Below are 8,589 nucleotides of genomic sequence, written 5' to 3' on the forward strand. Positions count from 1 at the left end.
CCAGAGAACCCTGCACCTGCTGCTGACCTCAGGCAATTCCACCCTTGGGCACACACATACACAAACCTGAAATTAAAATTAAATCCTAAAAAAGAAAAAAGGAGAAAGTAACTGCGGGTCAGTGCAAGGGGGAAGGAGCCGCGCAGCATAACTATGGGTCACTCATGTGTGCTAATGTCAGGCTGTGTCATTTCCGCATCACTGACAACTACAGGAAACTGTCCTGTGTTGATAAAAAGCAACCGAGGGGACAGCCGTGGCTAATGTGGTCCTTTATTCCAGTAAAGCTACTGCTGCATCAGGGACATAATGGGACCGGATGGGATCTTCAGAGTCCTCAGTTCTGGGAACAGCTTGTGGTGCTTACAGTCCCCCAGTTGGTAGAGCCGAGCGTCTTTGTTTCATATGAAACAGGTACATCAATTGCTGACCTTTAGACAAATCTGAGGCCTCAAGCATCTACCCAGGGTCTCCTTTTCTACTTGAGGCTCTGGCATTCCTTCAAACAACTATAGTGACCTCATTCACTTATTTACTCACTAAATATATTATTTCCAGTCATGAATCAAGCGCAGTCAGAGGCCGGGGAACAAAGCTGAACTAGAAAGACCCAGGCCTTGCGCTAAGGAAGCATGGGGCCCAGTCAGTCTTCCCTTCACTCCCCAAGGGCCAAGTGTAGGCACCTTCAGCCTCGGGAAGATTTGAGCTTGTAGGTGACGTTTCAAAGTGACTGTCTTTCTGCTGATATTCATAGCTTTTTCCTCTCCAAGGATTTTTTTTTTAAAGCTACAAAATGTACAACCCTGAATGATAGGAAAGCAATAAAAACCTGGAGACTTGAGAAGAGTCATTTACGGCGCTCCTAAGGTGTTGGCAGAATGACGGTAAGTCTTCAGAGGGGCACACGGATCACGGGTCTCTGACACATAAGCCTATAGAGGTACCTTGTTAGTTTCTGTTCATAGCATTCGAAGAACTTTTACAAGTTAAGAAAAAAAATATTAAGCCAAGTAAATTCCTTAAGCAGGAGGTATAAACAAAACAAATGATAATTTTTCTCTTAGAAGGACCGCTGGACTGACATGCTATTTTTATAGGGAAAGAAACAGCCTTCAAGGCAGAATCTGGTCAGCAGAAAGGCCTGGGAGGATGAGGGACCGTAACAATTATGGTGCCTGAATTTCAGTATCGCACCAATAGATGCTCACTTCTTCCACAAGGAGAAAAAGGTAGGAGAAGTTAAATAGGGAGAATTAATAGGTATAAAACAAGAAGCCTCAGCAAACTTGTCAAGCGGCAGCCTCCTGCCACAGAAGTCAGGCTCCTCAGAATCAGCAAATGGAAACCTGAAAGCAAGGAGTCCCAAATCAGGGTTAAATCGGGATTAATAGTGAAGGTGGCCAGAGGTTCCCTGTTTTGCAGAAGTTGAGGATTTAGGATAAGACAGCAGAATAATTTTAGAATATGAGAAAAAGGAGGAATCTGAGAGAAGGCTGTGAGCCCCAGGGGAAGCCGCGTATTGGCTTAGGCACATAGCACAGACCTCTTACCAGAGAATTTATGCTCTGAGGATTGAAGCAGGAGTTTTCATCTTGGCTTGGTATCCAGGAGGCTGAGGCAGGAGAATCAGGAGTTTGAGGTTAGCCTCCCATCTCAAAGCCAAAAATAGAAAGACATTTTTCAGGGTGCAAACACAGAACACAGAGTGTCAACTGCAAGAGCAGAATGTGCAAAGGTAACAAATTAAAGTGCCGTGGGTGGGGAGCTTAAATATAGAGGTGGAAGCTGCAAGGTATGTGTCTGGAAAAGTAAGGTCTCTAGACACCTCAGAAAAAGCCAGCAAAGAATTTTGGTCTCTGTCTCTGTCTCTGTCTCTGTCTCTGTCTGTCTCTGCCTCTCTCTCTCTCTCTCTCTGTCTCTCTCTCTCTCTCTCTCTCTCTCTCTCTCTCTCTGTGTGTGTGTGTGTGTGTGTGTGTGTGTGTGTGTTTCTGGATCTTACTGAATACTCAGAATGGCCTTGAGATCACTATGATCAGGCTGTTTTGTTCAACTTCATCTTGAAAATAATTTATAACTTAGAGAAAAGTTGCAGCAATGGAAGAGATTACATGGCAGGTGCATTTGGGAGGGTGAGGCAGGAGGATTACAAATTCAAAGCCACCTTCGGCTTCATAGTAAGATCTTACCTCAAATAGCAAACTAAAATAAATAGATACAGATTTCATAGAGAACCATTCCAAATATTAACACTTTGCATTGTCATTCTTTCTCTCTTTGTTCAGTGGTAGAGGCTATGACAAAACAAAAATTGGTGATAAAACAATATAACAGGAATATATAGATGTATAAATATTGCCTATATACATGTATAAATCTGTGTATATGATAAGCATGATTTCAAATCCTTCAGATAAAATTAAATTATTTAATTCACATAACAATCCCTCAAAGTTATTAACTTCATTTTATAGATTTTTTTCTTTTTTTATTAACTTATTCAGATTACATCTCAACACTTTACAGATTTTTAAGGGCAAAGATGATGGAATCTGCTCCTAAAACTAAGTGTAGTCTACTCTTTTTTGGAAGGGACAAGACAAAAGATAGAAATATCTTTAAAATTTTGCTATATTTGGTCCGGAAACAAGTCTCAGTGGTTAAGAACACTGGCCACTCTTGCAGAGGATCTGGTTTTTGGTTCCCAGAGCCTACATGGTAGCTCATCACCATCTGTGACTAGGGGATCCCTAGGCACCAGGCTCACATGAACATGCAGTCATGCATGTAAGCAAAACTCATACACACTAAATAAATAACATTTTAAAAAGAAATTTGAATATTTCACTTTCATTTACACCAGGAGATCACATACTACTGTTTAGATCTCCAACCTTGGCTGAAACCTGTCCACATCTCTCATGTGAATTTTTGTCTGTAAATACTTTAGGTTATTGTTATATTAATATTGTCCACATTAACAAGACTAATCTAAAATGTGAAGAATAGGAGACAATTTTTTGTTACAAATTACTTTTAAATTAGATGAATCACAGTTCGGTACAGGAATGGCAAATCATTTTAATTTCTATTTAAAATTTTTAAATGGCTTCAATAACATTGGAATGAAAAAAATCTGCATCTTCCAAGCGCCCCCTTGTGGCATGGACTAAGGAGTCCCAAATTCCTGATGGATGGTTAAATGCAGAACTTGACAAAAAGAATAGAGAAGGGCATTCCCTTTCCTGTGATGGGCACTGAACCCAGGGTCTTGCACTTCCTAGACAAATGTCTGAGCACTGCAGTGCACATCTGCCTGTAAATGTGGAATCCTGAGAGCTGCCCAGAGTGATTTCCACCGAGCAGCTGCTGTGGAAGCCTACAGCTTAAAACCTTTTTACTGCCCTGGAAACATTGGAAACAAGTCTTTCCGCAGCACAAAGAGACAGAAATAATTTTCTTATAATGCATGTGAAAGGTGGGAAACAGCTCGCCCAAGGTCAGCAAGAATGTCAATGTCAAAATGAAGACCAGAGTCCAGTGCCTCGCTGGCCCTAATTGCAGCATGATCACTTGGAAGAACGCTGTCTAATCCAGTACCTCTCAGCATGCTGATCTGGGAACTCTGAGTTCTGCAATGTTCCTTGCACTGCCGTCGCCTCTGACCGAGGATAGCACAGGCAAAGCTGTCAAGAGATACTCTTTGAAGATAAACACTTTTCTTTGCTGTACTTGTCATACCCCCAAAGATTGCCTTCAAAGAGGTGAAGGGAAATAAGCAGGAAAAAGCAGTCGTCACCTATGCTGTGTTTCTTCTCAGTCTGTAACTGACACTGGGGAACACTGAGCAGGAGCCCCGCCCCTCAAACCCTCAGGGTGATATCTTTTCTAGTTTCATCCATTTGCCTGCAAATTTCCTGATGTCAGTGTTTTTAATAGCTGAGCAATACTCTACTGTGTAAATGTACCACATTTTCTTTATCCATTCTTCAGTTGAGGAACGTCTAAGTTGTTTCCAGTTCCTGGCTAGTACAAATAAAACTGCTATGAGCATAGTTGAGCAAGTGTCTTTGGGTATGGTGAAGTGTCTTTTGGGTATATGCCCAGGACTGTATAGCTGGGTCTTGAGCTAGAACTACTCTCAATTTTCTGAGAAAGCACCAGATTTGTTTCCAAAGTGGTTGTACAAGTTTGCACTCCCACCAGCAATGGAGGAGTGTTCCCCTTTCTCCACATTCTTGACACCATGTGCTGTCACTTGAGTTTTTTATCTTAGCCATTCTGATAGGTGGAAGATAGATGCTCAGAGTCGTTTTTATTTTGTCTGATTTTATGTTGAAGTCTTTGATCCACTTGGACTTGTGCTTTGTGCAGGGTGATAAATATGGATCTATTTGCATTCTTCTACATGCAGACATCCAGTTAGACCAGCGCCATTCGTTGAAGATGGTTTCTTTGTTCTATTGTATAGTTTTGGCTTCTTTGTCAAAAATCAGGTATAGGTCTGTTCGTTTATTTCTGGATCTTCAATTAGATTCCATTGCTCACCCTCTTTGTTTATGTGCTAATACCATGCAATTTTTATTACTATTGCTCTGTAGTACAGGTTGAAGTCAGGGATGGTAATTTCTCCAGAAGTTATTTTATTGTATAAGACTGCTTTAGCTATTCTGGTTTTTGGTTTGTTTTTTTGTTTTTTGGTTTTTTTTTACTATTCTATATGAAGTTGAGAACTGTTCTTTCCAGGTCTGTAAAGAATAGTGTTGGAATTTTAAAGGGAATTGCATTGAATCTGTATATTGCTTTTGATAAAATGGCCATTTTTACTTTGTTCATCCTACCGATGCATGAGCATGAGTAAACTTTCCATCCTCTGATTGTCTTCAATTTCTTTCTTCAGAGACTTGAAGATCTTGTCATACAACTCTTTCACTTGCTTGGTTAGAGTTACATCAAGATATTTTTTTTATTATTTGTGGCTATTGGATACATAGTCTTTTCACGTGTGAGATTGCTTTGAATATCAAAAGAAACTTGACGCTTTTGAGCAGTGTTGTAACTGTTAAGGACTATGGGTACTTTTTAAAGTTGGATTTGCATCAGTAGGTGGTCATGAGCCTGTAGGAGCCAAGGCAAGAAATGATGGGGCTTCAGCATGCAATGTCCTCCGTAGGCTCACATGTTTGAAACTGGGATGCCCAACCTGTGGTGCTGTTTACCAAGGTTGTGGAATGCTTAGGAGGTGCAGCCTTGCTGGAGGAAGTGGGAGACAGGAGCTAGGGTTTATAGACTGACTCCACTTCCTGTTCCTTCTCTGCTTCCTGAGTGTGGATGCAATGTGGCTATCCCAGCCCTGACCATAGCACCAGGCCTCTCCTGTTTCCGCCCATGTCTTTCCTGCCGTGATGGACTGTGTTCCTTTGTGACTAGAAGCCAAAAGTCAATTCATTCTTTTAAAGTCACTTTTGCTAAGGTATTTTATCACAGCAACAAGACAGTATCTATGGCATGTTCCAAGTGAGGACTATGTGTTGCCCTTCCCTTTAGCAAGTCTCACAGGATAAAATAAGTGAGAATTACAGTAATCTTTATTGGTATTGATCATTAGTTAGTACTTCCTTGGCTGACTCAAAAAGGAGACCATACTCCATGTGCCTGCTCACTCGGTCCAAGACTCAGCCAAAGATGTAATCATGTGCAAATATCCAATCAGAGGTAAGGTTACATGTGTCATGTGACTAACTTGTGCTCCACCCTTGCCCTTACCTCCAAGGAAAGCTAGCTCCTGTTTCACCCACATAATTAAATTTCTCTCAGATGGTTTTTGGGTCCTTTGCCCAATTTTACTTTAGGAAGTTCTGAGCTGCTCTGGCATTAAGAGCTAGCCTTGATGGGGATTGGGGTGGGGGGGTAGGTTGGGAAGCAGAGGCAGTTTTCTTAAAATGAAACCAGCAGCCTGAGCATTAAAAGGCTCCAGAGAGCTTATTAAAAAAGCAAAAGCTTAGTGCCCCACCCTGACCCTCCAGAAGCAGACATGCCACCTTATCAAGAGGTGAAAGGGGCTCACAGGTGCTTTAGCGTCTGAATGCTGGGGCTGGAAAAGCAGCAAACGGTTACCTAGGCCAGTTCAGAAACCTAGGGGGCATTCCTATGATTCCAAGCACAAAGCTGCAGGATATATGACTATTTTGACTTTTAGATGACAAAATGGTCCAGTTTCAGTCTCTCTTTCAGCCAATCACATGCTTCCTTTCATTCATGGTGGTACATTTGTTTCCAAATTCCAACAGTACTGCCCAAGAGGATTCAAGCACAATCATTTGAAGTCGATTACATAGGAAGCCAGCAACTCTCGGCGTGTAATGAGATACAGGACCTCAGCAAATTCCTAGGGTTTTTGTTTCTTTTGTTTTTTATTAGTCAATAATCAATAGTACGGAGACAGTGCTGTCCCAAGGCTGCTAAAGGATCCAAAAATTCCCAGTCTTGGGCTGGGGGGATGATGGTTCAGCGGGCAAAGTGCTTGCTGTACACAAGTGAGGACCAGTGACGATGCATCCATGGCCTCCCACACCAAACCCATTGCAGTTAATTAGAAGCTTATTACTTCTCCTGAGACTTTCTCTTCATCCTCACTGATGCTACTCTGGTTCTATAGAATAAGTTGCTGAATCCTAGCCCTCTTTAGTGCCTCTGCTTCTGATGCCCTTTGACTCATCTTTTAGCCTGGAATTAGATGGATTCTTTTCTTATTAATGTGTGTGTGTGTGTGTGTGTGTGCGCGTGTGTGTGTGTGTGTGTGTGTGTGTGTAGAGTGTGTACATGCTACAATACACATGTAGTCAGAGGGCAACTCGTGGACACCTTGCTACAAGTTCAAGGCCAATTTGGTCAACAGAGTGAGTTCCCAGACTACATAGCAAGACCCTATCTAAAATAAACAAACACAACAACAAAAACAAACAAGAAAGAAAGGAAAAAAAAGACACAGTGAAGAAATGATAGGCTGAACTGTGTGATGGACACACATGTGTTTATTATGTTATATTTTGTATAACTCATATTAATTTTATACATATTTTGTATTTATGAATAAAATTAATAAGTGACTTTTCATCCATAGATATTCATTTAAAATATTGTGTGTATTTTCTATTTATTATAACTTGTCTTAGCCATAAGCCACCATTTCTGTTGTGGGTTCAAAGTACCAGTAGGCCAATGGTGGTTTCAAGGCCACCACCTAAGCCCCAATTCTGACGACTCATTCTGTCTTTATACTAAATCTAATATTAAACATTCAGTTAAAATGGAAATTAAGGATACTTACCAGCTATTTAGTCTTAAGAATGCTGGCCTCTCCCAGCACTCAGGGAGGCAGAGGCAGGTGGGTCTCTGTGAGTTTGAGGCCATCCTGATGTACAAAACGAGTCCAGGACAGCCAAGGTTACACAGAGAAACCCTGTCTCAAAAAAAAAAAAGTTGGCCTCAGTTTTCTTATCCACTAAATGGGAATAACAACTTCAGTTTTATAGGGTTTCTGTAATGACCTAAGTTAGTGTGCAACTGTGGCTGACATTAACAAACAAATGTAACCAGGACACAATTTCTGTTAACTATCTAGGCCAATGCTAACTGAGTGGGTTCTGCCTGTCCAGTGCTTTGATAACGGCTGAGTAGCTTCACCCTCCCAGAGGAAACCACAGAGCCAGACCCCTGAAGATTTTTCTGGCCTGCACCATGTGCTATACAAGAATGAAGTTACAGAGGAAAGAAGATGGCCTCGTGGCTAAGCCTGCTTGCTGCACAAGCATCGGGACCAGAGTTTGTATCTCCAGCTCCCGAATAAGATAAACCCGGCATGGCCGTAAGTGTCCATAATCCCAGCGCTGAGTGGTTGGAGTGGCAGAGACAGAGGACGCTGAGGTTTGCCGGCCAGCCAACCTAGCTGAAAACCATAAGCTTCATCCAGCTTCAGTGAGAGGCAGGACTTGAAGGAGTAAGGTGGAAGGTAAGAGAAAATGAACCTGGTCGCTGCAGGCACATTCCCAAGCAAGTGCACCTATACACGCATGCGCACATAGCACCTGTACACGCATGCGCACATGTGTATATACGCAGACGTACACACATGTACCACACTTACACCAAAACGAGAAAAGAAAGCAGAGTTACAGTTATGTCACTCGAAGCAAGTAAAATGTTTAATAAATAATGATAATGTGACCCTTTCTGCCAGCTTAATACTTCAGGCCATTCATACTCTTCTTCCCCGGAGTCATCTCTGTGAAATAGGCCCTAAGTACATACCATCCCGGGGCCAGGAGGGAGAGGCCTGGACTCCTGGGAAGTGCGATGAGGTTTGGTTCTAGCTTACAAAAAATATCATTAGAGTCCATTCCCAGAAACTGTTCCGTGAAGGACTCCCGGCAGAGCTAAGGAGACAGAATGCATATTTTTAATTGATTATTTCTTCCAGCCAAGTCCCAAGATGCCTGACAAAATTTTTAATTCCCAGTGAGCCAGTTGTATTCAGAATAACTCCAAAAATGATCTAATTTAGGATGCAATGGGCATGACGGCCATACATCA

General features: G+C 41.9%; 1 long non-coding RNA gene across 1 annotated transcript; it reads left to right on the top strand.

Moving 5' to 3' along the window:
- The first annotated feature begins 285 nt into the window (after positions 1-285).
- On the top strand, positions 286-8,002 carry LOC311590091. The gene is made up of 3 exons (XR_014776762.1): positions 286-414; positions 771-884; positions 7,622-8,002. It is a non-coding gene; the product is annotated as an uncharacterized lncRNA (long non-coding RNA).
- Positions 8,003-8,589: the final 587 nt, after the last annotated feature.

The sequence above is a fragment of the Acomys minous genome (genome assembly GCF_964271855.1).
Source record: "Acomys minous genome assembly, chromosome: 2".
Taxonomy (NCBI): Eukaryota; Metazoa; Chordata; class Mammalia; order Rodentia; family Muridae; genus Acomys; species Acomys minous.